Here is a 6,352-nt window from a genome sequence, read left to right as displayed (position 1 = left end):
ACAGAGATGAATAATGTACCAGTTAAAGAGTTCAAAGCATTAGTAATAAGAATGCTAACTGGGGACTTCCCTGGTGGTACAGTGGATAAGACTCCATGCTCCCAATACAGGGGCCCAGGTTCAATCCCTGGTCAGGGAACTAGACCCCACATGCATGCCACATCTAAGGTTCTCATGCCACAACTAAGGAGCCTGTAAGCCGCAACTAAGGAGCCCACTTGCCACAAATAAGACCCAGCACAACCAGAAAAAAAAAAAAAGAATGCTAACTGAACAAGGAAAAAGAATAGATGGACAGATAGACACAGTGACAATTTTAATAAGGAGCTAGGAAATATAAAAAAGAAGCAGTCAGAGCCAAAGAATACAATAACAAAAATGAAAAATACACTAGAAGGAATTAACAGCAGACCAGGTGATATAGAAGAATGGATAAGGGATCTGGAAGATAGAATAATGGAAATAATCCAGAATAGCAAAAAGAAAAACAAATTTAAAAAATAAGAACAGTAAAAGGGACCTCTGAGACAACAACAAGCGTAATAAAATTTTCACTATAGGAGAAGGAGAAAAGAGGGAGAAACTGGCCAAATATGTATTTGATAAAATTATGGTTGAAAATATCCTGAACCTGAAGAAGGAAACAGATACCCAGGTACAGGAAGCACAAAGAGTCTCAAATAAGTTGAACCCAAACAGACCCGCACAAAGACATATCATAATTAAAATGGCAAAAGTTAAAGATAAGGAGAGAATTCTAAAGGCAGCAAGAGAAAAACAAAGAGGGGACTTCCCTGGAAGTCCAGTGGTTAAGACTCCATGCTTCCACTGAAAGGGGTGTGGGTGCAAACCCACGTCAGGGAACTAGGATCCTACATGCCACACAGCATGGCCAAAGAGAGAGAGAGAGAGAAACAAAGAGTCACGTAAAAGGGAACCCCTGCAATGCTATCAGCTGATTTTTCTTCAGTAACTTTGCAGGCTAGAATGGAGTAGCATGATACATTTAAAGTACTGAAAGGAAAAAAACCTACAACCTAGAATACTCTACCCAGCAAGATTATTATTGAAAATGAAAGGAGAGATAAAGAACTCAGACAAGCAAAAACTAAAAGATTCATCAATATTAGACTGATTCTAAAAGAAATGTTAAAAGGTCTCCTCTAAGTGGAAAACAGAAGGCTGATATAAGAAGTAAGAATTCATAGAAAAGGAAAAATCTCTGCAGTAAAAACAAATATACAGTAAAGGCTGTGGATCAACCACTTAAATAAGCTAGTATGAAGATTAAAAGAACTTAAATGACTATCCATTTAAAACAAGTAGATCTAGTTAGCAGTCAACATATATAAACCCCATGGTAACCACAAACCCAAAACCTACAAAACACAAAAGCTAAAGAGACAGGAACACAAGTATACCACTAAAGAAAATCATCAAACCAAAAGAAGAAGAAAAGAACAGAGAAGAAGTACAAAAACAACCAGAAAACAAGAAACAAATGCCAATAAGTACATACTAATCAATAATCATTTAAAAAAATAATGATTTAAATGTCAATGGACTGAGGCTTCAGTCAGAAGACATGTTATCTGATTGGATAAAAAACCAAGACCCATCTATATGATGCTTACAAGAGACTCACTTAAGATCAAAAGACACACAGGACTGAAAGTGAAGGGACAGAAAGATATTTCATGCAAATGGAGACAACAAGAGAGCTGGGGTAGCAATACTCATATCAGACAAAATAGACCTGAAAACAAAGTCTATAACAAAAGACAAAGGAAGGCATTATATAATGATAAAGGGTTCGATACAAGAAGAGGATATAACACTGGTTAACATATATGCACCTAATATAGGAGCACCTAAATAAATAAAGCAAATCTCAACAGTCAAAAAAGGAAAAATTTACAGTCATACAATAATAGTAGGGGACTTTAACACCCCAGTTACATCAATGGACAGATCTTCCAGAGAGGAAATTAATATGGAAACAGTGGTCTTAAATGACACATTAGACCAATTGAACTTAATAGATATCTACAGGACACTACACATTCTTTTAAGTGCACATGGAATGTACTCCAGGACAGATCACATGCTAGGCCACAAAACAGATCTCAACAAATTTAAGAGAACAGAAATTATACCAAGCATTTTTTCCTGACCACATGGTATGAAACTAGAAATTACAGGAAGAAAAATGGGAAAAACACAAACACATGGAGACTAAACAACATGCTACTAAAAAAACAATGAATCAATGAAGAAATCCAAGAGGAAATCAGAAAATACCTCAAGACAAATGAAAATAAAAAGACAACTTGGGAATTCCCTGGCGGTCCAGTGGTTAGGACTCCGTGCTTTCACTGCAGGGGGCACGGGTTCGATCCCTGGTTGGGGAACTAAGATCCCACAAGCCATGTGGTGTGGCACACACACACATATAAAAAGACAACTTTCCAAAATCTATGGGAGCAGCAAGAACAGTTTTAAGAGGGAAATTTATAGTTATATAGGCTTACCTCCAGAAACAAGAAAAATCTCAAATAAAAAACCTAACCTACCATCTAAAGGACTTAGAAAAAAAAACCCCCAAAGTCAGCAGGAGGAGAGAAATGATAAAGATCAAAGAGGAAATACATAAAACAGAGAGAAAAAACAACAGAGGGCTTCCCTGGTTGCGCAGTGGTTGAGAGTCCGCCTGCCGATGCAGGGGACGTGGGTTTGTGCCCCGGTCTGGGAGGATCCCACATGCCACGAAGCGGCTAGGCCTGTGAGCCATGGCTGCTGAGCCTGCATGTCTGGAGCCTGTGCTCTGCAGTGGGAGGGGCCACAGTAGTGAGAGGCCCGCGTACCACACACACACAAAAAAGAACAATAGAAAAAAATCAATGAAGCCAAGAGATGATTTTTTGAAAATATAAATTGATAAGCCTTTAGCCAGGCTCATCAAGAAGAAAAGAAAGGGGACCCCAAAAAAATAAGTAATAGGGCTTCCCTGGTGGCACAGTGGTAGAGAATCTGCCTGCCAATGCAGGGGACACGGGTTCAATCCCTGGTCTGGGAAGATCCCACATGCCGCAGAGCAACTGAGCCCATGTGCCACAACTACTGAGCCTGCATTCTAGAGCCCATGAACCACAACTACTGAGCCCACGTGTCACAACTACTGAAGCCCACATGCCTAGAGCCTGTGCACTGCAACAAGAGAAGCCACCACAATGAGAAGCCCACACACCACACCGAAGAGTAGCCCCTGCTCGTTGCAACTAAAGAAAGTCATGTGCAGCAACAAAGACACAACACAGCCAAAAATAAATAAATTTATTTAAAAAATTAAGTAATAAAAGAAGAGAAATTACAACTGGTATCACAGAGACACAAAAATATCATAAGAGAACACTACAAACAGTTATATGCCAAAAAATTGGGCAACACAGAAGATATGGATAAATTTCTAGAAACTTGCAATCTTCCAAGACTGAATCAGGAAGAAATAGACAATCTGAACAGACTGATCACTAATTGTGAAATTGAATTAGTAATTTAAAAAACTCCCCTAAACAAAAGTCCAGGACTGCACAGCTTTAAAGGGAAATTCTACCAAACATATGAAGAAAAGCTAATAACTATCCTTCTCAAACTATTCCAAAAAACTGAAGAGGTGGGAACACTCCCAAATTCATTCTGTGAGGGCACCATTACCCTGATACCAAAATCAGAAAAAGACATTACAAAAAAATTTACAGGTCAATATCACTGATGAATATAGACACAAAAATCCTCAACATAATATTAGCAACTGAATTTAACAATGTATAAAAAGGATCAAACACCATGATTAAATGCAATTTATGCCAGGGATGCAAGGATGGTTCAATATTTGCAAATCAATCAGTCTGATACACCACATTAACAAAAGGAAGGATAAAAATCACGTGATCTCTCAATGGAAGCATAAAAAGCATTTAATAAAATTCAACATCCATTCATGATAAAAACTTTCACCAGAGTTGGTATAGAAGGAAATATCTCAACATAATGAAGGCCATTTATGACAAACTCACAGCTAGTATCAAACACAGTGGTGAAAAGCTGAAACCTTTTCCTCTAAGATCAGGAACAAGACAAGGATGCTCACTCTCACTACTTTTATTCAACATAGTACTGGAAGTCCTTGCCACAAAAGTCAGAAAAGAAAAAGAAATAAAAGGCATCCACACTGAAAGGGAAGAAGTTAAAACTGCTACTATTTGCTGATGATATACTTTACCTAGAATACCCTAAAGTCTCCACTAAAAAACTATTAAAACTAAGAAATAGATTTGTAAAGTTGCAGGATTCAAGATTAATATACAGAAATTTGTTGCATTTCCATACACTAATAATGAAATATCAGAAAGAGAATTTAAGAAAACAATAAATTTAAAATTGCATCAAAAAGAACAAAATACTTGAGAATAAAATTAACCAAGGAGATTAAAGACCTAGAGTTTGAAAATGATAAGACACTGATGAAGGAAATTGAAGACAATACAAATAAATGGAAAGATACCACATGTTAAAGGATTGGAAGAATTAATATAGTTAACATGTTCATACTATGGCAAGCAATCTACAAATTTAACACAATCCCTATCAAAATACCCATGACATTTTTCACAGAACTAGAACAAATAATCCTAAAATTTACTAAAATTAATAAACTATTAATAGAATAAACGTCAAAATCTAAATGATCATCTCATTAGATGCAAAAAGCTATTGACAAAGTTCAGTACCCCTTGACAAGGAAAATGCAATAAACTATGACTAGAAGAGAATTTCCTCAACCTGAAATAAGGCATCATTAAAAAGCTCAGAGGTAACAACATACTTCACAGTGAGCCTGAACACCTTCTCTGTAAGGTCAGAAACAAGACAAAGATGTCTGCTCTAACCAGTTCTATTTAACATTGTAAGGAAAGTGCTACCAGGGAAATTAGGCGAGAATATGAAATTAAAGAATTCCAGATTTCATAGGATATATACACGTAACTCCTCAGGCAGACACACAAAATCATACAGATGTCATGGCACATACAGGAGGACACACGCAGACAGAGACACAAAATCCTCAGTCAATGGCTCAGACACACAGACACTCCCATAGACACATGGATCCCAAGCCCTCTGCACTCCTCCCCAGTTTTCTTTCTCGGTTTAGGACTAATCACAATCAGATATGTTATCATTTTACTTAGATATCTTCTTTCTTCTCTATTAGAATGTCAGCTTTTAAGCACACAGGGATATTTCTTTGGCTTTGTTCACCACAGCACCTACTAGTAGGGCACTCACGCTTCTATAATCACTTCCAGAAAAGCACCGGTCACAATGTGACCCTTCCTCACTTTGCTTTCCCATCGGAAGCTCAGTGAGGGCGACAAAGGTTTGTGTGTTCTCACTCGGCCTCCAAGTCCTCTGGAAGGTCTCCTCCGTACGGTATCCATCAGTCCCCAGGTCTCACCTGCGCACTGAGGTCGCTCCGGTCCGCCTCACAGGCCGTCCCCACCGAGCCCTTTGATCGCTGTCCCCTACTTGAACTTCCACTGATGGGAGAGAGGCGGCCTCCAGACCTCGGACCCCAGGTTTCCCAGCCACAGAGAGAGCACTTTCTGGGACCCTGGAAAGCACTGAAAGCTGTTGGAAGAGCAGGTGGGGACATGGCTCCGCCCATTTCTGCCTCTTGAGAAACCCGGAGCTTGTCCTCCGATTAAGGAGGAGGCACCACCTCCTGCGCCTGTGCACTTCAGGGATCCCGGGCGTTTCCTGCGTCTTATTTGGAGACGGTGTCGCGTTGCATTCTAGAGTTTTGGGAAGCAAAGGGGCCCCAGCGGCGGAGGGTCTGGCTGAGATCACCATTTCCCACAGGCCACGGGTCAGGAGTTCTGCAGAGATTTTCCTGCACCAGGAAAGGGTAGACACCAGCCTCAGCAGCAGAGCGCCAACTCTCTGTGGAGGCAGATACTGAGGTGAGGAAGCCGCACGTGGTCGGTGCATACGCTGCAGAAAGCACGGGGTAGTATGTGCCAGAGAACAAAGGGAGGGTGGTTTGCTGACAGTGGGGTCTGCCTGAGTGATTACTAGAGTTAGGGCAAGGCAGGGTGTCCCTTTTTGACATTATTGTTTTGAGACTATTGTGGAACTGTGCTTGTTGGTGTAACGCTGTTGTTTATGTGACAATGGGGAATATTGTGTCTGAGGGCGTTGAGCCTCATGACATGGGTTCTTGGTTTTGTCACTGCTTCACCTCACAGTCACCTGGAGTTACAACAAAGAAAACTGCCAGAGTGAGACAGTG

Source organism: Mesoplodon densirostris, chromosome 3 (assembly GCF_025265405.1).
Source record: "Mesoplodon densirostris isolate mMesDen1 chromosome 3, mMesDen1 primary haplotype, whole genome shotgun sequence".
In the NCBI taxonomy this organism is placed as follows: domain Eukaryota; kingdom Metazoa; phylum Chordata; class Mammalia; order Artiodactyla; family Ziphiidae; genus Mesoplodon; species Mesoplodon densirostris.
Note: the sequence above shows the minus strand (reverse complement) of the source record.